Source organism: Eucyclogobius newberryi, unplaced genomic scaffold (assembly GCF_026437365.1).
Source record: "Eucyclogobius newberryi isolate DKJ021-1_F unplaced genomic scaffold, fEucNew1.0.hap1 SCAF_18, whole genome shotgun sequence".
Lineage (NCBI taxonomy): Eukaryota > Metazoa > Chordata > Actinopteri > Gobiiformes > Gobiidae > Eucyclogobius > Eucyclogobius newberryi.
Genome location: NW_027315812.1, coordinates 15,079,668 through 15,105,594, shown reverse-complemented (window position 1 = coordinate 15,105,594; position 25,927 = coordinate 15,079,668). Strand labels below are relative to the sequence as shown.

Genomic DNA, 25,927 nt, shown 5'->3' with positions numbered 1-25,927 from the left:
ATAGACAAACATTTTGATTGCACTGAAATGTAAGTGTGTAAAAATGCCCAAAAATGATTTCAATCATGAAATTAATAAATTATTCAGCACATCTGAATTAAGTTAGTTTTGAACACAGTTATTTGATAAGGTTATTTGTGGCTGCACCGCGAGCACGCAGACACCGCTCAAGTCCACCAGCTCAGAGAGAATCCAAGATGGCGGCGCACCTGTCATGGAGGTGGATTGTCCTGATTATGTATGGAGATCACCTCCAGGCCTCAGTAAGCCACGGGGAGCATCAACACCTACTGATGCTTGTTCAACGCCAGCCTAGATCAAAAATACATATACACAAATACAAAATCGCTGACTACACTTTAGGAACAGATAAAGCATCGCGCCTTCTCTCCCTCACACTTTCCTATCCTCTTTTCCTTCTTTCTCTCAATGCCCCCTCTCTCACATCACAAGCACTGAAACGCACCCCAGGGCCAAATCGCACAGAACAACCCCTCTGAGCCTGGAGAAAAAAGCTGGAATCCGTTTGCCCTGATATTTCACCAGCTCCAGCCCAGCAGTGTGGAGAAGAGAGAGTGAGAGGAGAGAGAGACGGACTGGGGCAGCAAAAAAAAGAGGCATAGATGGGAAAAAAACAGGGCTCTATTTATTGAGGGGTGTAGAAGAGTGGCGCGCTGTAGGGCTGTGGGACGGTGGCTATATAGTAGGCAGTAGTCCGAGGTGGTGGGCTGCTAGGTGTGGTGGTGTATTTTTTCTTTTTTTTTGCATCAGGAAGAAGGGAAGAGTATGCATAGATAGGCGAGGGAGAGATGGAAGGATTGGTCATGCGCAAGGTAAGAGACAGGCTTTGTTTGATTGTATGAGGGAGGGGGGCGGGAGGTGGCTGTAGCTGTCGTCTGTGGGGTTATTATTATAGCAGGCAATCTATGTGTGTGCGTGAGTTGTGTATATGTGTGTGCAAGGGGAGATAGTAGGGGAGATAGGCGGTGCAACCGTTGGGTCATTATTTTTTTTTAAGTTCCTGTCATGTGGCTTCAGAAACTTCAGTACTTCCTGATTCCAAGGCCCTCATTTGCATATTTAATCAGGCCACGTGATGACTGCAACTTCCGGCAATGTCAAGCGACCAGAAACCGGTTCAGTTTAAGTAAACAACAAAAAAAACGTTGCCACTTCCTGCATGGTCAGAAGGCTTTATTTGCATATTCATTTAGATACGTTTCTTGCATTTTTGGTTAAAAAAAGTATATATATATACATATATATACACACACACACACACACACACTTACGCACACACGTGCGCTCTCAAAGACCATCTAATTTACAAACTTAATTTCATTAAAATAATTAATTACCATATATCAATTAATGCATAATTAAAATAGCAATTCCAATTTTCAATTGCTGAATTCATATGAAAATAATTCAAAGTAGATGTTGGTCATTAGGTCCTTTATAAAATCAGAAAGATGAACATTTCCTGGTTTGGAGGCCTTATTTGCATATGCACTCAGGTCACATGCCTCTCATAACTTCCAGTGCATTAAAACATGTTAATCTTTTTGGATAAAATAAAAATATATATATTTTCACCCTATAATGCAGCAAAAAGTCGGATCCACCTTAACGGAACAAGATGGTGATAACCACATAAATAAATAAATGTGGGGTTTGAGTGTAGGAGAGATTAGAGGAGCAGAACATTTTTGCCATTTTGCCCAGTTTAATAGTAGGACAGTTAATGGGTCTTTTTTTATCGGGCGCAGGCATCAATCAAAGGGGTGTCATGTGGCCAGTGAATCTGGGCTGTGGTCCTCTTCACAGATGACTGATTAGCAAGCCAAAATCACCAGATCCATCTTCCGACGCTCACTTTTATTACAGTCATTTTTAAAGTGACAGCAACCTGCCTTGTCTCACAACACTGGCCACTGCATATATATTCTCATCTTCTCTGCTGCAGCTACACATCTGTCTTCCTCTGCCGTTCTGTCGCCCGGTATTCGGTCACTCACTTCACATTGTCCATGTCCTTTATATATAAATATATATATGTGTATTTTATCGTACATCCTATATACAATCAAGCTAGCTATGTATCCTAGCAACGTGTTTAAAGTGGTAGGTCAGGGATTATCGGCATAGTGACAATACTGAGAGAAATATTGATTTTTAACATTAAGTACATAAAAGGGTTTTGAAATTAAAGCACAACAAAGAAAAAAGCTAAATAATTGTGGATGTCTAGTGACATTTAAAGCCAAAAAGTGCTCAAATATTTTGGGGAGGACATAGTGTAATTACATGTTAGCAGCAAGTCAGTCAGTAGACTGTCTTGAAGTCAAATTTTGTTTTGGGGCATGTCACTCCTGTTTCCCCTCCTTCCTTGCCTCCGTTTACTTACGGGCTGTGTTCAAAATAAATCACTGCATCAAATAATCATCGTGCAATCATTCAAAATGGCAGCAGAGCTATGTTTACCCAATGCTTTAGCTTATGTGTGTGTGTCTTATGAAGGAGAGAGTGTACAAGGCCAGGCACTAAAGAGCACTCCTGTGTCATAGCTGGAGATATGCTAATCGCAACTGACATCAATCTGAAAAACATCAGGCCAAGTAACATGTGTCTAAGATTACATTTACAACCTTCTGAGCAAAGAGGGACACAGCGCATGCACACAAGACGCACAGCCAGGAAAAGTGGGTCAGGTATCCCAGAGACAGGCTGCCATTTGCAATGTCCTCAAAAACAACTGATTGAACAGCTTGTCCAAACGTTACCACTCAAATTGAAAAGCAAAGAATCATCTCAAGCCACATACAGGCGGATTATAATGTTATTATTGTTCTGAGCGCTTTTTAATACAAAAGCAAACATGCCACGACACACGCAAGCCGAAGAGGTATTGGGACATTGTGTGAAATGTAAATAACAGATTAACTGCAAATGTCATACTTTATTCTAACCAAAAAGTAGAAACTTGTTTTAATATTTCAAATCAAAATCAAAGTGAACGTCTAAATAGTTGAGACAGGCAATAAAACCCTGAACTTTATGCTGTAACAAATAAAATAATTAATTAAAGGCTAACAATGCAATTATTTAAATGACAACAAGCCACTACGACCAATTTTTGATCCAGTTTGATCTTTTATCTCAAGATGGAAACCAAAACGTGCTGAAACTGTGATCTTTTGTGACTGCGATATGCATTACACGACAACCTGGGCCACATTGGAGCACCTGAACATCAGAGGGGCCTGGGCGAGTGTAAAATATGTCCCCAGTTCAAATCTATTCACTATAAGGCCTTCAGATGTATGTGGCACACACGCACTTTAAGGAAATCACAGTAATGGTGCTAGCAGCTGTGTCCCGCTAAGTGAACACATACGACTATAGATGTCAACTTTGGGATCACATCTGGCGACTTATGCAGAGGGGGAAAAGTGCACATTTATTTGAAACACTAACTTTTAAGTGTTTATTTTCCTCCGAACAACAGTTTGACTAAATCTTGCCTTTTTGCTATCGAGCAGCGTGCTCCCAAACAGCCGGCAATATTGGATCTCCACCGTATTTTACGCTCGAAACATTTGATGACAAGCAGTAACTAGTGTGAAATTCCCCCCAGATTAAATGTCCGAGGAGTTGAATTCCCATCCGGTACGTACACACAGCTATAGTGAAAGAGCTCAGCGGGGGGAAAAGACACAGGAAATTCAGACACACATAGAAATCTTATGCACACAGGCGGACATGGGCGCATATAGGGACTGTACATGGGCTTGATAAACATGGCATTGAGGAAACAGTGGCTTACTCACAGGCTGGAGACACTCACCAGGGGGCAAATCATAGAAGGAGACTTGTAGCGGGTTTGGCTGATTACCAGTGAAGCAAATAGGAGAGAGAGCCTACAGGAACCGCCACCTCCTCCTTCGACGCCCACACCAACACACACCTGTTTCTCTGTCGGTCAGCACCACACTGATTGTTCCCATTATCAACATTATATTAGGCTGATTAAAACTGCCCTGCTCTGTTTAGCCAGTGTGCAAAAGGGTTTCGAGTGACCGCACGAGAAGGAACAATCATGTTGTGTTTTTCTGCAGCGAAAGCATGTTGTGTTTTGTATGTCAGATGTCCTTCCTTGAGGGGTGGGCGATATGGACAAAAATCTTGAATATCACGATAATATTAGTTATTATGAGTGAAATGTCCGTCAAATGAATCACAAAAGTGCAGAAATAACACCTTGTACCCGTATTTGAACGTATACAACATTATTCTTTTACATTTTTATTCTTAAACTGCTCTTTTGTAGCATTTCCACTACGTGCTCAATTTGAAAAAAATATTTAAAACAATAACTTATTCACGATATTATTTAATCTTGATATATTGACCACCTAGCTATAAGAATAGAAATAAGAAAAGACAAAAACAAACAATTTCCTCTGGTAAAATGGTAGCTTAAAATTAGTTTAAGAGCTCAATCAACCAAGGCCTCTTACTTATAGCATAGTTCTAAATTGTACCTGATTAAACGAGGTGCATAAAGGAGAAATTGTACATTATTAAACACATATAAAAAGAACTGGGCATTCATTCGCAGCCCGTTCCTATCTGCAACAGCACATTCATCATAATTTTAATGAACGGCAGTACAGCATGCAATACCACCTAGCAGTTGGCTTCCTGCTGTTCCCATACGGCACAAATCAAGGTGCAGCATGTCGGGGTCAGGTGGAGGTAGCCCTAAAGAAAGGCTCTGACTGGGCGGTTTTACAAGCTTAGTTAAAGATATTGATTTGGTCATATAAAAAGGCAACAGTGTTCTTAGCAGGGAGAAAGTTGTAGATTACAGAGTGTATGTTCATATAATCTCGCAGCATGTGTTCTCTTCTGCTCGTATGGACCGTTATTATATCGGATGTATGACATTTTGTGAGGCCGAAAAGTTTCTTGTGGGCGTTTCCTTTAATTTCAAACGAGCATTTTGCAGGCGTGTGCTGCCAGTTTGTGCGGGTACCTGTTTTTTATTTTCACGTCATATTCTTCTCTGAAAACTCTTTTTACGGGCCTTTAATGAGAAACAGCTCATTGTGGTTGTTTTTATATACTGGACTTTATGCTCCCTTAAATCTGTTTTTAAATGAGATCTAAACAAAAGGCGACTTGGTTGAGGAGGCCGGGCTGAGTCTCTTTAGGGATCACAACAAACATGACATGCAAGCGCACACAGGCAGCACGCCCAAGCCATTCATAGCAGCCCGCACAATGCTTTTAAATCCTTTATCCTTGACACTACAAACTGTTATCGGCTGTAAAGGAGTCCCAAAGCATGACTATGACAAGCAAAGAGGCAATATTTAGGAGGACGGGACAGGACGTGTAAGGATGAGAGGAGCGGATAAAGGATTTGGGTCTAACTATGCAACATCTTGATACTCTCGCTGCATTAAACAAAGTGTGTGTGTGTGTGCGCGCTATATCGACTAACTTAGCCCTTGATCTGTGAAGAGGAGGTGATGGCGTCTTAAAAGATGGTGGTGCACAAATTGTGTAGATTTATCCAGTGGAAACAATCATGTAGTGTGTTTGTGCTGGTGAAAGCAATTCCTCAGAATAACCCATGAGTTGGACTACCTGCTGGCATGAGCTAAGCTGTAGATCAATACCATGTGTAAGTGCGTCTGTATACGGCAGCGTGATTGTCCAATGTTTATTTGTGTGTATGTGTGGGGGTGTCTGAGCATGAAGCATCCTAGAGTTACTGGAACACTTACTATATTTGGCTCCCTCAACCCAACATCGAGTTTTTTTTTTTTATGAAAGCAATCCATCTGAATCGCAGCAATAAATTTCCATCGGCTGACAATTTCTTAAGTGAAAATAACAAGCGTTTCTAAATTCTGTATAAAATTACAATTGGGCTGGAACAGATTAGACGTTACAAATAACATTTAGTTCAATAATACAGTTTGAGCGGATCGATAGTACGGAGTGAGTGGACGCGCACACATCAGTTGCCATGGCGTCTGTATGCTTTTTGCATGTTCCTGTCACGATGCTGAAGGGCGCGGTGACCCAGGCAGCTTCTCCTCTGGGGTGACACGTCTATTACGTTCTAACAACACGGACAGGCGCCATCAAAAGTCGTGGTTCAAACCTCAAACAGCCCGCGACAGTCCTCTGGCTTCACTCTGCATACACCGCCACATACACCGTCACCTACACCGCCACAGACACCGCCACAGACACCGCCATGGGTCAGAGCCATTTTGAAAACAATTTCAACACGTGTTTGAATTTCCACCACATAATTTAAATAGGTGTCGTGGGTCTAATGTTCAAGAAACATGCAGAAGGGCCTGGAAACCTTACTTTTTGTGGTTCTGCCGAGCGTTAGCTGCGGGCTAATAAAATGCATGGCCATGTGATATTATGGAATGGAGCTGGAATATTGGCTGATTAGATAGGACAGTCATAGTGAAGCCAAACCATGAGAAATTCAGCTTTGATCCATCTCCATCAGTTGACCAAGACTTATAGGTGATTTCTTCACCATTTAAAGAAAATTGGTTCATAACACTTCCACAAATTCCTGTAATGTGCAAATATTAGAGCTAAGAGATGGGAATTTAAGTGACATTAAAGGTAAAATGAAGATGAATGACTCAAATAAGAGCTCTTGTTAATACCAATCATCCTTAAAATATAAAAAAGTAAATGTTTATGATTACTCTAGGTCGTCAGGGGATTCTTCGATTAAATCAAACTCCAGACTGGCCCAAAGTACTGGACTTGGGAGCTTGAATATGCTTAAACACCATACATTTATAACATAGCTCAATAATTTATCATAGAAAAACTGAACGGAAGAATAAGCGTTCATGGTTTTGACACCCATAATGAGAGCTGGGCCACGAGGCTGTGTGATGTGGCAGCTCTGAGTTGCTAATGAGGATGTTGATTTCGTTGTGATTATAAAATGGTTGCTGTTTGTTGATATCACGCCACTGTGTCCTTCCCTCCTGCTGCGCAACACGGACACCAACTGCCAACACGAGAATTAAAATTACTTACCAGCCAATTAGTCTGTGGCTTGCACTCAGAATAGAAAATATTCTGCACAACAAGAGATCGAATTCTGTAGCGACGCACAAAAAACATAAACCGCATACATTATCTGAAAGAAAGACCATGATGTATGTGTTATTAACTTGCAGCTTTCTTAAGTTAAGTTGTTCTTAGCATTCTTTGAACTGACTTGTTACAGACAGAAAGTCTCGTTCTCTACTAGAACAGTCCAGTTTACTGCTATTTTTGCCACTACTCTCATTATACTTTTACTTCTTCTGCTTAAACACAGCTACTACTCCTATACTGGGTGTTTACTACAGCTACTGCACGTCAAGTTGTGCGTCAAGTTTCTTTCCAAAAAAGTACTAAAAGTGATATGTATGCATACCCTCTCCCGATAAAACAGAGGCAAACTAACAACCCAAAAGCCTAACTGTCGATTTCAAGATGCTCCTAAAAAGTGGGAGAAACAACTCATACACACCCAAACCCTCTTAGTGAAAATGCACAAATCTGAGCGCTCCCATTATACATAATTTAGGGGAATCTATATTCATAGGAGTGCGGGGCGTGTTGTGCTCAATGGGCTAAAACGCCCCTGTGTGGGTAATGGAATGGCCTGAGTTGCGTGATTGAGTGAAATGTGCTGGAAAGATTGGGAGGAATTTTAGTGCAGATAAATAAAGAGGAGATTCGGCTTTTTACTGGGCGTCAGCATTAATGCAGCATCTCCCCAGGTGATCAACACATTCAAATGGGAGCGATGGGGAGACAAAGGAGCAGAGGAGATGGGCGCAGACAGATGGAGGGACACTTTAAGAAATCGCCCGCCTCGCTCCTCACTCCACATGCACAAGGGCTATACCACGCCATCTCATATATCATCATAATGTTGCCATTCGGAGGTTCAAAGCCAGGGAAAAAATGGGCCTCTTGCAAATTCAAAGTCAAAATATCCAAGGGACATTATGAAGCTTCTAGATGACTTGAGAAGGCCGCGGCATTTTTTCCTGCTTCTCTTCTTACCTTCCATAATTTTACACTGAATGTGAGGCAGCAGTTCCTTTCTTTTCACCTCCCCTCTCTCCACATCTATTACCTTTGGAGAGATGCAAAGTGAACATTTCAATTGGATTGCAATGGCCAGTTAGCGCTTCTTTGATCCCCACTCTGCTCTTTGAGGGCTCCATTGTTCCTGATTTGCTGCCTTGATTTGCCTGCCTGTGGATAATGGCCAAGAAGCTGCAGTCTCCAGGCCCCGACCACCATCAACCTATTTCTCCTTATCATGGGTCCGGGCTTCATACATAAATGACAGTGGTGTGTGCCCTTATGGCGCTGAGTACCTTATTCTTCATATGTACTGGACGCAATGTTTATCTATCTTGTCATATAAAGCTCAACTTATTGTAAAGCCCAGTTTGGTGTGCCTGGAACTAGAATCCACCATCTTATTATTATTTTTTAAGCAATGTTAGATTAACCAAACTGAATCCTTATGAAAAGTGTAAATAAAATCAAAAAGTCAATTGTAATATAACTAACTTAAATGTATACTTGCTCAATTCTATGGCAAATATTAAAGGTTGAAAACAAGTCAAGGTTATGACTATTGTTTATGTGGTTTGTTGCTGTAACTGTTTTCAAGGAATATGACTATCAATGCAGTCACTGTTAACATAAAAACCTTTATAATTCCAACTATACAAATCTTATCTGCTATTTGTTGCTCACAGCAATAGTTATTATCTCCCATAATATTTGTATAAGTTGTTGTTGTTATTCTTATTATTCACATTTTACATAGGGCACAGCTTTTCAGTATTGACGCTGTCATTCTTGACCCGTCATGTGTCACTTTAACCCTCAGGTAAATTAAAAACATTGCTATTTACAAAGCACACCATTCAACGGCAACATTTTCCACATTCATGGTTAGATTACATTTAATTATTTCTAATGGTATTGAATATTAGGTATAAAGGTGACGTATACATGTGTACATGGTTCATGATCCTTTTCTGACTCAGATGCTCTTTTCCTGGATCTTTTAGCCCAACACATATTCAACACTTACTATGGGTATACCATAAGTATTACAATTAAAAACAAATATAAATAAGACGCCTAGTGGGATGCCATTGCAGATTATAGGGTGGAGCTGATCATTGAAAGTAAGAGGACTGCAGACTGTAATAAGTCATTAATACTGGGGTTTCAAAAAGTTATTCAAGTCAGACTATTGTGTATGTATCATCAGACCATCAAGTGTATGTATCAGACTTAATTCGTAAAATTCTCTCATATTCATATAACAAAACACACATAGAACGAGCGGATTGGAAACCAGGCTACTGACATGATTGATTTGGACTTTAAAACAGCAAAAGCTTGGACGCACAAACCCTCTGCACATACACTAACTTCTCTGTGGGTTAGGGCGCGTGTAAAGAGAAAATGCAGAGAAGATTTGCTCAAGTGTCTGGTCTCCTCCCAGATACAAATGAACAATTTGTTTTCCATTTCTTTCCAAACCTTCATCTCAGCTGTTCGGCTTTGAAGTGGGGAGTGGGAGAGAGAGAGAGGGGAGAAGGGGTAAGGCAGAGGGGGGCTGGAGATGGTGCGATACTGTGTTTTGTTCAAAGAATCCAGGTTTGCTTACAAATGCGCCGGTGAGTACAACGGCTTCAAGGTGAAATTGATAAATCTAGTCGTAAGCGCTGTCATGGCAATAATAAGCTGAAATTGTAGAGAAGGCTTCATGGATTTTTAGATGCAAATGTTGTCGGGGCACCACCAGGCAAAAACCAGATTGAACTGTGGCCAATAGATAAGAATATTTTGAGAAACATAATGACATTCATGAACAATATCCACCTGACTTTGGCACGGCTTAATCAGGCTCGATACACTCTTTTATATTTTGCTTTGGCCTTTGATCGTCTCCATCTTGGCTATCTTCAATGGGATTCACATCTCTCTACCCTCCTCTTTTTTTTTGCCTTTCTCTCTTTACATATCAAAACATCTCATTGTAGTCATTCAGACAGAAACTTTCCAGAGGCACAGACTTGAGTGAGCACAAACAAACAAACAAGGTAGAAATAAAGTCCGAGGAAGACAAAGAGAGAGAGAAAACTCATCAGTTGTCCATCTGGCATATATGACATCCTTTGTAGCCCCTCTGTCATCTCGTTTTCATCTGGACAGAATCTCCCTCTCTGCCTCTCTCCGTTCCCCCGAGACACCTTGCTCTTCTGTTGCTTCCCTCTTTCCTTTCACAGTGGCTGCTATTTTCCTCAAACTTTATGAATTAGTTACGAGCTGTACCCCACCTCCTCTTTCCTCCCCCCCATCTACCCCAACCCTCTATTCCTTCCCTTTACTTCCTCATCTCGCCGTGGACGTGAATTCAGCACCTGCCTCTAGACAAACTGTCCGTCTTTCGCTCTCTGTCCATCTGACTGTCTGTTGCCGTCCCCCCCCTCCAACACACCCCAACTTGTTTTTTCTTTTTCTTCAATGGGTGTCTGGCACAAAACCTCTGAGGGTAAATGTAACAAGTAATTGAAAAAAGTAAAAGAAGAAGAAAAAAATATATATACGGAGAGATGGATATATATTTGAAGAAAAAATAAAGTTGCGTCAAATGAAATGCAGCTGTGCGAGCGGATTGGGTGGACACAGGGGGCGGCGGGCGGCGTGGACACTGTATAGTATTGTGAGCGCGACTCCTTTGTGACCGCGTTCCTGAACCCCCCTCCCTTCTGGCTTTTCGCACTGGGGGGGAAATGCTCGGACTGTGGCGGCGACCGGGCAGTTTTACAGTGCGCCGGGCTGAATGTTAAACTTATATTTAATGTATGACATTTCACACAAATCATCCGGCCACAGACATGACCCTAGGGTATTCCGCAGATTGCTTTTTCAGTGCCTCAGCAACTGTGGAATTATTCGTCCCAGAGAGGGAGAGGCAGAGAGGGGTAGAAGGGGTAAAAAAACCCTTTGAGTTGGGTGAAATGATCGCCCTCTTGCCGCTCAGGCCATCCCAGACTAGCTTTCTCTCTTTCTGTGATATCATGATCGCAGGGCCGTGCCAAATTGAAAACATCTTGGCAGTCTCGAGGCCGTATGAAATAACCATATATTATGTGTAGTACAACACCCGATTGGATAACAAAACAATTATGCCGTTTTGGAGACTCAAAAGATTTTGGTTTGGCCTCCTCAACCCCTCCGCTCGCTTCATTTCTATGTATGAAAAAAAAAACTTCTGAAGGGAGTGTGAAAATTTAGATTTGTAAACCGGAGTTGGATTTTTAACCCCTCCTCCCAGAAACTTTGATTTGAATAAGTCGACAACAGTTTACAGCCGTATGTGGCACGAAGTCCAATACAGCCATGTGTACGGATTAAAAAGAGGACTGTAAATAACTCGCATTCACAACCAAGTTATTGTGCTTTACAGTAATATACCGAAGCCAACAGTTCATGAATACACAGTAAAACACCGCAGTACTGGAAATAAACCCAAGGGTTTTTTTACAGCAACATTTTCTCCCTTCCAATGGCACTCTGTGAGAATTCCACATCTTTTAGTCTTTTCTTGTCAGCCCCGTCTCCCAAAACAGTGTATTTATACAGATGGCTTCTTATAGACGGGTCATTCATTTTATCTGAGGGGACATTTTTCAACATTTGGGTGTAAATGTGAGAGGCGCGGTGTCCACTACATCAGCGTCACTCTTCGTCTCAAGGTTACACAGCGGACGGGAGTTTGGGCGCATCAAGCTAACTGTTCACACATTCACAGCGTATCGTGTGTACACATTTTATCTGCTCGCCTCAGACAGTTAACAGTTAAAGTGAGTACAGATATATACCAGAGAGTTTTGATCGTAGGTAGAGTCAAATGAATCATAAAATATTCAATGATTTTAGTAAGCGCTGTGTTGAGGTGAGTAAAGAGACATACATCACAGTAATTTATCATGTCATTTGTACAGTATTAGTAAAAACATTTAAATAGAGTTCTTGTTGTAAGTGTGGAGACATAACACAACAATCAGTGCAACAAACAATACAATACTTAATATGAAAGTATTCAAAGTATTACAGGACTCCGATTGGACCAGGTAATAGGATATATTACAAAACATATTTTAATGCAGGTAATCTGTATTCTGTGACTAAATGCCTTTTCAAAGTATTCTTCACAATAGTCCGTGAGCGTATCACATGTTCCAAGTCTTTTAAAGGTCAATTGGTGACGGCAGCATACTGTATTAAAAACACTATGCTGCACAGACAATACTATTACATTTCCTTTGGGATTAATAGAGTTCATATATCTTTATCAACACAGTGAAATAATGTGAAATCTACTGTTTTTGTCGTCCAGCCATCGTGTACAGTAAATACTAAAGATACAAAAGTACCTTGGATCAGGGCCCTTTTTCATACAATATGTTATATTTGAGCGCATAAAGACAAAACAAGAATAAAAACTCCATCAGTGCCTCCACTGTACTTCAATCCACAGCCTGGTGTGCTCCTATAATCAGCAGCAGAGATAAGAGGATTTAAATCTCACCATTGTGCCTAATTATGAAGCATTATTTGATAGAGCTAACATCATCAGCACTGTAAACATTAGGCCAAGATAAAACAGAGTCTCAGACAGACATTGACACACACACACACACACACACACACACAAACACAACGCCACAGTCAACAGTACAATTATCAGTTCCCTTTAGGGTGTTAGGAAACCTGTTTCTAATTGGAGCCCAGTTGGAACTATACATGGATTAAAATACATGAGGCATCCACAATAAGGAAAACACGCCCATACACACAAATGGCAAAGCCGCTCAATGAGTTTCCACACTTTTCCCCAAATTTGTATTTAGGCTAAATCTGGCATGATCCCCATTGTCTCGCTACACACGGGTCGAGCGCAACAACGCCGGTCTCCAAAGCACAATTACGCCACTATTTTCCCCCTGTTTTGTATTCTGTTTTTTCTTTATTTTTGTTCCATTTCCCTGACTTAAGCTGTTGCCTAATGGACAGCATCGTGACAGAAAGGAGTTTGGTATCAGATTGAAGCCGCTTGCCCTTTTTGCCAATTTGCGAGCAGCCTCCTCTGTACTTGTAAGATGGCCAATTAGCTGACCGTCTGACAGAGGCTCTGACTGTGGCTATTAAAACTCTGCTCCCACACACACACACACACACGCACGCACACACACACACACACACACACACACACACACAAACACACACCCCCACACACACACACACATGCGGCGTACAGTCGGAGCGGCCGCCTCTCTATCTGCTGTTTTTGTAGGAAGCGTGCCTAGCTCTCACCCCTCACCTTCAGCACACAATTAGACGACACACACTCACACACACACACACACACACATATATAAATACACAGGCGGAAACGCACCTTCATTTTCCCCGCCAAAAGATGTTATGTTCCCTGACCCCTCGTGGCCCCCACCTGCTCCGTCTCCTCCTATATCGCACTCTACCTCTCCATCCGTCTCTCTACACCCAACAATTCTTCATCCTCTCCCTTTTCTACGCTAAAACTTTTATCCTTTTAAGTCCTGAGCGTCTCCGTATTGATCTAACATGTGTGCAGTCCGCTCCATCTGCCAGTGCTAAACTCAATTAGCCTCCACAGCGTAATTATAATTCATTTAATTTGCTCTAATTAATTAGCGGGAGGGTGTTTCATTATTTGCATTAGAGAAAAGAACAATGTTATTACCGCATAATGATGATGGAAGCATTTGAATATAATTAGTTAATTGTTAATCATCAGGAGTGAGAGCAGGTTGCATAACACGCTCGAATGGAATGGGAATGTGGGGAAATTTGCGTATAAAGGCAACAAACAGATCTAAATAATACAACCGGAATTTTTTATTCAAGTTTAGTTTTTATATAACTCATTACAATTGACAGTTATTTTAATAGTCGACTAGTCAACAATAATTTGTCTGATAAGCCAACGTTAAGAATTTTTAAACATATTTTTAACCAAGTATAAGTTGAGACATGGAGACTGACGGTGTCTAGACAAAGAATATCACAAATCAAGTGTATTATTAAAGAAAATCTGAAGTTTATTCTTTTTTTGATAACTTGATTTCATAATGTTTCTGCTTTTCCACTAAAAATGTATTTTAGAGTTTATATAGTCCAGATAATGATTACGATAATTAGAATACAACTACAATAATGTCTTACTTCTTTTTTAGTTGATTAGTCTATTAATCGTTGGAGTTTTAATAAATCCATCAATTAGTTTCACAAAAATCATAGAAGTTTCAGTTTAAGACATTTGATCAGTGTGTGTAATAATAATTATAATGATATAATAATAATAATAATAATGATGATATAATCATTTTTTATTTATATATTTATTTTCAATTTGGATATTCATAACATTAGTACTAGAACCTCAAATGTGTAATATATTGGACAGTTTTACTAAAAAAACGTAGTCTAAAATAATAATAACTAAAAAGGAAAACTCTCAACACAAAATGGACACTAGCACAACTCCCCCTCGGGGCCTGCCCCCTAAAATCTCAACCTTCCTCCCCCTTCACCCCAGCCTCGGCCCCCCTCCTCCCTCTGTCTTTGTTGTCCATCACAGTAGTTTGTTTTAAGCTCCAGCCCCGTCAAGCCCCTCCCGTCTCCCTCCATCACGGTCAAGTTCAAGGGTCCTCTAGACACATATAGGCCAATATGTGTGTGTGTGAGTGTGAGAGAGCAGCCGGGGTCATGGGGTCAACAGTTCCCCAGGACTGTAAATGCACAAGGCACAGACACCTGCAGGCGCACATCCCAAAACACACACACAACCGCCGCGGCATGCTATAGAAACCATATTATCTGCTCCCCTAGTACGCACAAAACAATCATATTGGAGCAGAAATGTTTACAGTAGCATGCAGAAAAATGAAATAAAGAAGTGAAATGTTCTGACACCTACACACTCGTCCCGCTGCACCTGCTTCCTCAAGGTCTGTCGGCTGCAGTCAAAATGGTGGACACGATAACACTGGCTTAGCTTTGATTCCTAATATGGAGGAAACAATAGTATTTTTCTATGGGGCGATGATACTCCTGGAGAGGATTTAACCCCTCTGCCTCACGCACAAACACACGGCACTCAAACTCACGCCCCTTTTTTCTATCGCTTCCTCTTGATATATCTGTACATTATGTGTGTGTGTCAACCTCAGTGTTTTGATGTGTGCTTCCAAACCGTACATCTTCAGATAAATAAACACAACTTATTTAATCTATAAATAACTCTAAATATTATCAAACTCATTTATTAGAATAAATTACCCCTTCATTTTCTATTAGTACTTAGAAAATGCTGGAAAAGAAACTTCACTTCTGCTCTACTAAGATTTATTTGCATTGTAAATGCAATCTGTGCGTCTATCTGCAATTATTCCTAATTAATTTGCGTCTAATTCTTAGGAGACTATTTCATCTCAGAATGAACACAAAAGAACTTCCTGCCTCAGTTCTCAGACCAAAGATAATTATAAAGTTAAGAGGGTTTGCTAATTTAAAAAGGCTATCTGCATGACATCAAATATACATCTTTGATCTGCGCTGTCCCTGATGGTTAAATGGCTTTAATTATTCAGAAAAATTAACTTTCTCTGCATAATTAACAGCTTTTCTTTTTGGGTGTGCTGAGCACTTTTAGCTTCATTAATTCTGGTGACAAACAAACTGTAATTTCCCAGAATATCCATACCATATTCCCAATGTGGGGGAAATTCATCAACTGTATATCAAAACAGCCCCTCAATCCCCAATCCCCAGTGAGATTAGCTTTATGCAATAGTTCTGCTCACCCCGCACACATGACTTGCACAATTTGTGTAAATCTGTGCATACCGTGAGCCCTAATCCTCGTACATAGTGTGAATAGCACACGTATGACCCACATGTGTTGGTGACAATCAGGGGGGACCTTCTCTATATCTCATTATATTCCCCTATAACATATCTGCATCTCCAATGGTGAAAATGTATACATACAGATCACATGATTCATATTATCTTTATCAGCCGCCTACAGGAGCCTGCTGGCCTACCCCCTTTGTCCCTGCCATTATGTAAAACTATGGATTAGGTTTGGTATGCGCATGAATCCGCTGTTCAGAGGAGTATGAGCGGGAATGAGGGACTGGGCTGTATACATCCATGCACGCATGTATGCAACCATGCAGAGACCCCAGCCATTTTTCTTTACCTCTCCCTCCCACCGCTCCCCATCTATCATGCATCCGTAGGTCTATCAGCTGCGGGAATGAGGTGTGGAGAGAGGGGAAGGGGCGAAGGGTACATGCAGGGGGAAGAGAAATAAATTTAGCCCCCCCTACTTTAAAAATGCACATACATTTCCATACATTGAAAAGGCAGTGAGGTGCACACCCTACTGCTGCTGGATCCCCAATATTCATCGACGCCATCACACACACACAGCCCCAACACCAAACACAGCCAAGATGGATGTGTGTGTCCCGTTCAGAGGCTGCAGTGAAAATCTGCCCTGTGCCATATTTATCTTCATAAGAGCAGGAGGTGCAGTGTGTCTGTGCCCATGCACACTGTGTGTTTGTGTGTACAGAAGTTCATTTTAGTCACCTCCAGAAAAATGATCCCAGACACGCTCGTGTGTAAAAAGCACACTGTAGATTTTTGTGATTTCTCTTTGTAATACATATTTAAATATTAAAACGTCAAGCTGACTGAGTTTGGAGTTGAAAAGTTTTATCACAACCAAATTCAATTTTTTTTCTCATTTACAAAAGGGTTTGATGATGCATAGATTGTGAATACTTTATAGTTTATTTGCTGTCTGTCATGTAGCATTGCTTTCAGATATGAAAACAACAAGCACGACCTTTCCCTAAAAAGCTTCCGAAACATCCGCCCCCTTGTAGATAATGACGGCCTGTCGCCACAGAGGAGCGAGACACGCGCTGTGGTATTATTAAGTGCGACTAGTTTGTACAGGAGGAGTGTTTTTGGCTTTTAAAAAGTTCCATTTTGCACTCCCCGGGCGCCACATATGGGGTACCCCAGGGAGGCGGCTGTATACGGGTGCATGCTAAAATATTCTGACTGAGCTGTCTTGCGGCTCACAGAGCAGAGAGATGTGTCCTGTCTCCTGCATTCAAATGTGCCAAAGTAAACAGCTATGCTTGAACACACAAGTGTGTGTGTCCACCTGCGCCTGCACATGTATGCATGCATGTCCGCACAAGCGCACACTGTATGAAGATGAACCTGCGAACACCAAAACGAGTGTCCGTCTGGATTTACACCTCTCAGTTTCATCACTGTCTCCTCTGCAGAATTCACTCAGTCACACCACTCCGTCAGTTGCCGATAAATATTTAAAAAGGACGCTTTCATACGGAACTGTCGTCAACACGCAGTCTTCATGGACATGGCCTTTTGCTGTGCGCAGACCTACTGTTTTATATGGCTTCGTAAAACCCGGGGTCCGCATTCTCGTCTCACTCCTTCAGCGCTTTGATGTATTTCACACCTGCACTATATAGGCAGTAATATAAGGTAGTCCAAGACAACGAACTGCCCAGTTGCCAAAATGGAAAGCTGACAGCAACAAGGGAGGAGTGGTAGGGAGAGGTCGAGAGAAGGGTAGCAGCGACCCTTCAAACAGAACCTGACCCTTAAAACGCTTTGCTGCTTGAGTCCGTCTCAGTGCTGGATTTCCTCTGCTCTTCCTCCGCTGTTTTCCCCTCCACCTCAGCCCCCTCGTAGCCTCTGACCTGCCAGCCCTTCTCTGGTCCCCTCTTCAATCCGTTCACACACAGATGTGTTGTCTGTCATGGTTGCAGTGATAAATTAGCACGGCTGCTGCTGCTGTAATAGGAGCTGGTGTCTGAGAGCACAAGGCCGCAGTGGTGGACAATGCCAGGGATGAGCCCCTGATGGTTCAGCTGTGACTCGCTCCAAACAGACACTTTGGGCTCAGTTCTGTAGCACAGCCACAGCCCAACACACTCTCCAGTTTATCTATGCAAGTGCATGACATAATTGAGAAGGGAAAAAATAGACGGATATTTTTATACATAAAAACAAGCTATTTTTTTATGTTGATCATGAATATGCAATTTTAACACATTTTAGGAATTGTGATCAGGAAACTAGATATTGAGAGATGTGCCATTTTTATTATGTTCAAAAGTCAATTTGAATAAAATGCATGTATAACTTTCCACTCAAAAACTTTTGGCAAGGTTTGAATTGCCTGAGAAGCTGATTATACCTGCTCTAAAATGGCCTTGTGTTGTTACCTGTAGCGCTGTGGGTTTGGTCTCATGTTTGCGTCTGGGCTGTGGGGTGAAGGGGCCGCATGCATGTGAAGATCTCTGCTCTCCTTTTGAGGAGTGTGAGTCTTTTACCTGCAGGCTTTGATTTGGTGCCTGTTTGTGTCTGCGCTCGTGTTTCGCTCAGTGTGTATGGACATGTGTTTCTCATGAAGGCCCATGCCGGGCAAATTAATTCTCAGAAGTTGCGTGGCGGGGGCTCTCCTTTCCTTTGAAATGGGGCATACTGCTCCCTGTAATCAATAAGTCAAGCCATCTCGGCCGCATGTTGCAACCCCCCCGGCACACAGATGAAGAAGCCCAATTTACTCATCATAAATTCTGATTCCCACAATAAATATGAGAGGAGGTCCCACGGTATTAGAATATGGGGAATCTCAGGGGCATTTAAAATGCCGACTGGCCCTCGCCTCACCGTCTTTGTTGCTTAGAATATGTGTTTTTGTGTTGAATAGTAATGAAGGGTCAGAAATATTTTATTTTAGATCTAAGAAAACCAAGATGAAAAAGGTATATTTTATCAATAAAACGAAATGCGGTAGAAAGTTATTTCAAATCAGATACCGTATATGGTGCGAGAAACTAAATTAGATGCATTTCAGTGATTCTTTTTTGGTTGCTTTGACTGAAATTTCCTTTTTATTTCTGACATTTTCTAATGAAAGTAGACAAGAACCTCCAGACACATACTGATGTCTGCGGGCCGAGGCATGTGATGCTGGGGCTATGCTAATCTAACAGACAAGTACTGTCGCTCCTGTTTACAGCGGCTGTGCTCAGGGAATACGGCCTCATCGGACAGACCTGAGACAATGTGGCAGCAGTGGCACTCACCTTCATCGGGGCGTAGAGCTGATCACTGCAATGATTCAAGTACATCTTTGTATTTCTTTGGTTTTCTGTTTATATTTTGATCAAAAACGTAGAGCAGCTCAGAAATCAGAGGGGAAGACGGCACCGTGACACACATGGACCTTTAGGTTGTGCTGGAACTTCAGATGACTGGAAGAAGGTCAGTTTACAGTGATGCTCCATCAAGATGAGCAGAGTAAACCTTTTTCCTGCATATTCACAAAATGTGTACCTTTTGTATGTGTTCTTCAAAATCAATCATGTTCAAAAATAACAAAATGTGGAAATGTATTTTGCTGAGAAATCCTGATCTGATCATTTAACCTGGATCACTATAAATGCTACTTTTATACTTTTGCTCTGATTAGATTTGACTGGTTTTCTTGTTTTAGATGAGATTAAAATTAGTTGGATTAAATGGAGCACTTCTTGTTGCTTTTGTGTCTTTGCAGCACTTGGACTTGGACATTTATTATTAGTTAATTGTATTTCAAATCATATGTTCCCTCCAAAGGCCTAGATATAGATCATCGTCTTCTTGTCCAAGTCTTCCCACTGACACAGTTTATTTGATGCCCCATGAGTCCCAAGTGTTTCCCAGACAACGGAGACAGCATCGGCACCATGACAACCAAAACACCCCAAAACTGTCAGCGCCAATAGCACGAGGCCCGCCGCCAACATCGCGGTCAAATCAGCGAGGTCAGGAGTGCAAAATATCTAACTGTGGCCTGTTTCATGTAATCGAAAAAGAAAAGCCATGACATGCTGCGATGGGCATGAGAATGTATTCAAAGCGGGCTGTACGGCAGAGAGAAAGTCGTTTTTCTTGCAAGTCAATACAGCTGTCTTCATTTGTAAGGCAGCGTTAAGAGCACTAATTCCTAACCTGTTAGTTACATCTGAGGAGACCAAGAGCTGTGTCGGGTGCTAATCTATAAGTCTAGCGCTAAGTGGTTCATCAGAGAGTGCCTGGGATCGAATGTCACCAATTAAGACGCCTAAATGCCCGGCTAATTGTGCTCAAAGTGTAGAGCTCCATCTCTCACATGATCACACATGATTAAAGAGCACAAACCGGGCTAATTGTAGCGCGGGCTCGGCTGTGAAAGACTTGACAACATGAAAGTGGCTGTAGGAAAAAGCGGAGAACACAGGGTTTGATTGGCAAAACAATTTACCTCTCACTGACATGATGTTAGCAATTAAGATCCAAAACATTTAGGCTTTACAGACCAATAACATTGATGAGTGCTTTAATGTTTCGGCATTAAAAGATGACAGAGTGATAAGTAGTTAACATGCTGAATTAAAGCTGCTTGGTACAGCCCATTTGAGATAAAGCATTAATAATGATAATTAATTAATACTTGAATGAATCTAATGGGTAGATGTAGAGATTAGAGTTTAAAACCAAGATGGAAAGAAATGATGGGTTCACACTGGAAGTTAAACATTTCAACTTAAAAAAAAAAAAAAAAAAATGATAAAGAATAATTTAACTACATATTACGCACTGATAAATATTTTTAACTGTCAGGGAAGAAAATGTATTTCCATAACTAGATGTGTTGAGTAAAGCTCATAGTAAATAGACTCAAAAAAACTCAAATTTCTTTACTAAAATATAGATCAAGATTGCTCTAAAACTATTCAGAAAAGTTTTGTGAAATGCATGTTATTTTTTTCAGTATTGATAATTGTTGAAATGAATGTTCAGTTTTAGTATCTGGTCATCATCTTTTGGACAACTCTACCAGTTTTATACAGTGTTACCGCTTTAGTCTACTCCAAGCAGCTTCAACATTTGTTTTATTGTATTGTCTTTTCCCCGACAATCTCAAAAAACTTCAAGTCTCCTGCCTCTGTATTGTCGCTCCCCTGCACCAAATGTAAGGAGCAGAAGTGTGCGGCTGCAGAGATCTGGTGAAGAAAGGAGTGAGATAGCATCTGGTCCAGGCCTCTCCCAGCCTGGGCCCACAGGTCTGAGGAGCAGAGCGAATTGTGTCTGAAAGGGGATGATACCCATCGGAATGTTAATGGTGCGGAATATTTTGGAGGTGGGATCATCACATGGCAGCAGGAGGAAGGCTGGGTTTCCCGAAAGCATTTAGCGGTCCAAGTTCCTCCTGTGTTATTGTAAGCCCAGAGTCAAAGATGATTTTAAAACACGCTTAACAAGGCACAGTTGCTGCAGCGGAGATTGAAGTTAGATACTTGTTTCTGCCTCCTTCGCAAAGTAAACTTGTCTGGTTTCTTATCTCAGGTTCAACAAATAATTCTATTTCAAGCCAACTTTTTCATTTTCACAACAGTTTTTCTTTCCATTTGAAGTCTTCCAAATAAATCAGAGACAAAGGAGATATATCTTTGAGTGAAGGTGTGTAAATCTCCGGATGTGCGGCTTAAGGCTGAACTCTTTTTGAAAGCAATAAACACAGGTAACTCATATTCCTTGTGGCTATTTTACAGTATTTGTCATGATGAAATATCAACTGGCATTACACATATGGTAAATTCAGTCACCGTCGTATATGACATAAGTGGTTCTAAAGACTTTTTCAAGAAGGAAAGAAAGATCATGGGAGCCATAAAAACAAGGGGATTGCCCCAACAGCCCTTATAAACATCTGGCAACCACTATACAGTACCTTTATTTCAGCCAAAATGACTGGTTGTGTTAGCCTTGAGAGAGTGAGACAAAAAGAGGGGGGACAGAGTGAGGCTCCGAGGCTGGGATCCGTTTTCCCAAAGTCAAATTGAAGTTCTTTGAGCCAGAAGAAGGAAGCAGCGGGGTCTAAAATTAAGAGAATTATTGCATGCTCCCAGATGTGTGCGAGGCGGAGGATGACCTGGGAAAGTCAAAGTTGTCCCCCATCAATCATTGCCATATGCTGCTGGAGAAATGGATCTTGCAGGACACTTCATATTCCTCCTTTCTGATTAGTTCATTTGAGCGATGAGTAAAGGCTTTGCGAAGACGGACAGCTCTGGTGAAACCTAAGAACTGAAAGGGTTCAATGTCAAAATTAAGGCCCTGCTATTTAAGACTTCGGGGGATCATTTTGGGCTCGTTCACCTCCTCCACTCCCGCCTTCGCCCCGCTACCTTCACTCTCTGCTTACCCCTGCTCCAGCTCGTCTTTTCTGAAGCTGGTGTCAGGGAGCGATAGAGCCAAGGCAATGTGTTCTTAAGTCTGATCAAAGCATGGTGCAGGAAAGCAGTTCTAATGATGGGCATTCACTCCTCGTTCTTAATCCATCTCCAGTCTTCTCCTCTTCTCTGGTCTCCCATCTCTGTCTCTTCTCCTCGTTCCCTTTCACTCGCCTAACTCTCAGGGCATTGGTAATTATCGGTAAGGTCTTAGTGACTGCAAATGAAATTACCATTTAAGAGAGAGGGAGAAAGAGACATCCCCTTTGCCATAGGAGAGAGCTTAAGTGAGGCAGCTCGGGTTTCAGCTATTGATTTTTAAACGGCTACATCGGAGAGTGTAATGCTTTCATAATTTCAAATAAACTGTCTGGTTACGAAGTACTAATGAGAGAAAAAGTGCGAGCAGACCAAACTGAGTAAAAGAATGACGAGCATTGAATCTTAAGTGTGGATGTGCCGTATATCACTAAATTAAACTAATGCACTGGTCAGACATGGTGATCGATGTGTCAGCCGCCCGGAATAATGTCATTTTTCATTGGGATATAAACTGCTTCAATATTGGTTAAATATGCACTATGTAACTTTTCTCTTTGTGGATATGTTACTGCCTTGGCTGCAATGTTTGTCAGTATGACATTAAACTTATCCATCTCTATGGAGACAAGCAGGTGAGGCCACCAGGTCAGATCTGTGGAGAGGCGAGCCCACGACAGTAAGAGTTACGTTTTCCAAAGCATATTTTTTTTTAGCGATAGGACTCCTGTAATTGAACAAATAATGATGATTATAAAAAATAAAGCCATAATGTGGAACATTCCAGGCAAAGCAAACATCACCATGGAGACAAGGCAGTAGCGGGCCTTCCACCTGAAAAGTTACATAGGGCACCTTTAATATTATAAGGAAGAAAAGGTTTTACCACTACCTGACTATGTTGTTGGTTATTGGAGCATATAAATGAATAATGACTTGGGCTATTGATTATTGGATTTAATCCATACCAAAAGGGAAGATGCACAAGTAAAACACATATAAGAAAGTAAGAAATGGCATGATTTTTGAAACGTGTGTGTGACGGTGCAGTATGAACATGTGTGAGTGTGAGTTGCCGTCCCTGTTTGTGAATAACTTATTTGTGATAAACTTAATTAAGAAAAAGTCTGTGATTTGCTGTGTCTGTCGTTTCTGTGATTGCACAATTAACACAGTTGATAGTAATCAAATGAGAACTCTAAATCTAAAAATATACTTGATAATGTGATAATGGGTTTTTCTATCTAAGGGAATAATAATGATTGATGGGGCAGAAAAGATGTTTTTGGATGACAATGCGTAAACCCAAATGTGTGTTTCTGTGTCTGCTTTTGTCTCCCTTCTCACAGACCACAGGCCGGTTGAGGCAGCTCTGAAATCTCTTGCATCTGGAGGAGCCATAATTCATGGGATTTGGCCTGACAGCCATGACAGACACTGGGCGGCCAGCAACAACTGTCTCCTGTGTTAGCAGCACGGCACATGTTAGCTTCCAGAGCGAGACAGAGAGAAGATGGAGAGTGAGAGACAAATCGTGACAACACACCAGTGTTTGTGCATGGGTATGCACGAAGACACTTTTGAAAATTGGTACAAGCAATCAATGGGCCTAAAAGTGTAATACATATAATTATTAAATGTGGTGAAAAAGCTAAAAGAAATTGTCAAATACATTATGTTTGAAAGTTTAATCTGCCAAAATTATTCACTGTATATTACTTTTTAATGCATTTGGTTGTACTTAAAAAAAATGATGTTTTTGATAAAAGTTTTACATTTGTAAACAGTTTATAAAGCAGTATACAAATTTAAATCCGTCAAAAAATATGCATTTAAATTTACTTTAATTTCAAATACATGACCTGGATTATTCAATTTAATAAAAAAAACAACAACAACAACATCCTATTAAATCATTTAGATAAACGCATCTACATTTCTGTATAAAATCTGCCATGGTTACATTTAAAACACTGATGTCCCTCTTCAGTGCACCTTTGGACATACTGAACTCCCCTGCTGTCTCTGAAGGACAGCTGTCCCAGCAGAGGGCCGCAGTGCTGTCCATGTGGCGTGCCTGTGCCGGCCCTAAATATTACACAGTACAGACAGTAGCGAACACTTCCAAGCCCGAAATCCCACATTCCACATTCCTGAATCCGCCGGCTCGACTGCTAAGCTGGGCACCACATGAAGAGCCATTGTTAGAAAGGGTCATGTGTCCGTGTGTCTGTCCCTCCTTTTCTCTCTGCATCTACCTATTCCTCCCTCTGCTGGTTTAAACTTATCACAATTCCTCCTGATTATTATAGCTCCGTTTGTAATTGTTTAACTATTCAGTGCAGTTTTCTGTAAAGTCTGTTTAGAGTGATGGACAAAGTAGAGATTAAGATGGAGCTGAAAAATGTGACTGATTTTGAAAATGTTAAATGTTATCTTACATTCATTTTACTGTGCACAACTATTCTTCTTTTTTCCTCCACTAAGTGTTTTTTGTGTATAATCATGCATGCTAATCGTCAGAAACATCTACACAACCAGAGCTTGTATTGTCTATACTTTCCATCCGTCCGTCTGTCGGTTTGCCGTTGCCTCCAAGTCTCCAGATATTCATGTCGAGATTTTCGCACATGTTAGATATAGATTTATGACTGGAGCTAGATCCCCATAGCCACTAAATTTGATACCATCCACTAAGCCACATTGTTTTGTGTGTGTGTGTGTCGGGGCTTGTCTGTTGTGGCCAAGCGTGCGTGAGAGTGTTCATGCATTACCAGGTGGAGGCAGGCGACTTTTAAAGGGTTAGCTTGGGTATGGTGGGCGCAGAGAAGGAATTTACAGGTTATTGAAGCACAGCAGCCAGGTATGAGCGTTTGGTAGTGTTTGATACAGTGTGTGTGTGTGTCTTTGTCTTTGTGTGTGTGTGTGTGTGTGTCTGTGTGTGTGTGTGTGTGTGTGTGTATAAGGTGCTGAAGCACGTGGGTGCCAGGTGACCAAGCTAACCTCTTGGCTGCTGTTTTGGATTTAGCCTTTGGATAGAGATAAGAAACAGAAATGGCTTTTCAATTACATATCACAAAAAGCGTACAAAAAGAGGAAGGAAATTGATACATGGGTTGTTGCTGTCACATGATTTCTTTAAAACATAAATAAAAAGTCAAACTATGAGGCATTTAACATATATGTTTATTTGTTTTTTGAATAGTATTCAGCATCCAGCATGATTGAGATTGTAAACTAGAAATAGAAAGAGTCATGGGAAAAAAATACAATATAAAAAAAAATATATATATATTATTTGCCCAAAAAATATCAAAAGAATAATGGAGAAATGACGAAGGGCATCTGTTCCAAGGTACTATTAAAAT

General features: G+C 41.1%; 1 long non-coding RNA gene across 1 annotated transcript; it reads left to right on the top strand.

The window, feature by feature from the left end:
• The first annotated feature begins 406 nt into the window (after positions 1-406).
• Positions 407-24,066, top strand: LOC140364968 (uncharacterized). Its single transcript, XR_011927748.1, has 2 exons — positions 407-833; positions 23,909-24,066. It is a non-coding gene; the product is annotated as an uncharacterized lncRNA (long non-coding RNA).
• Positions 24,067-25,927: the final 1,861 nt, after the last annotated feature.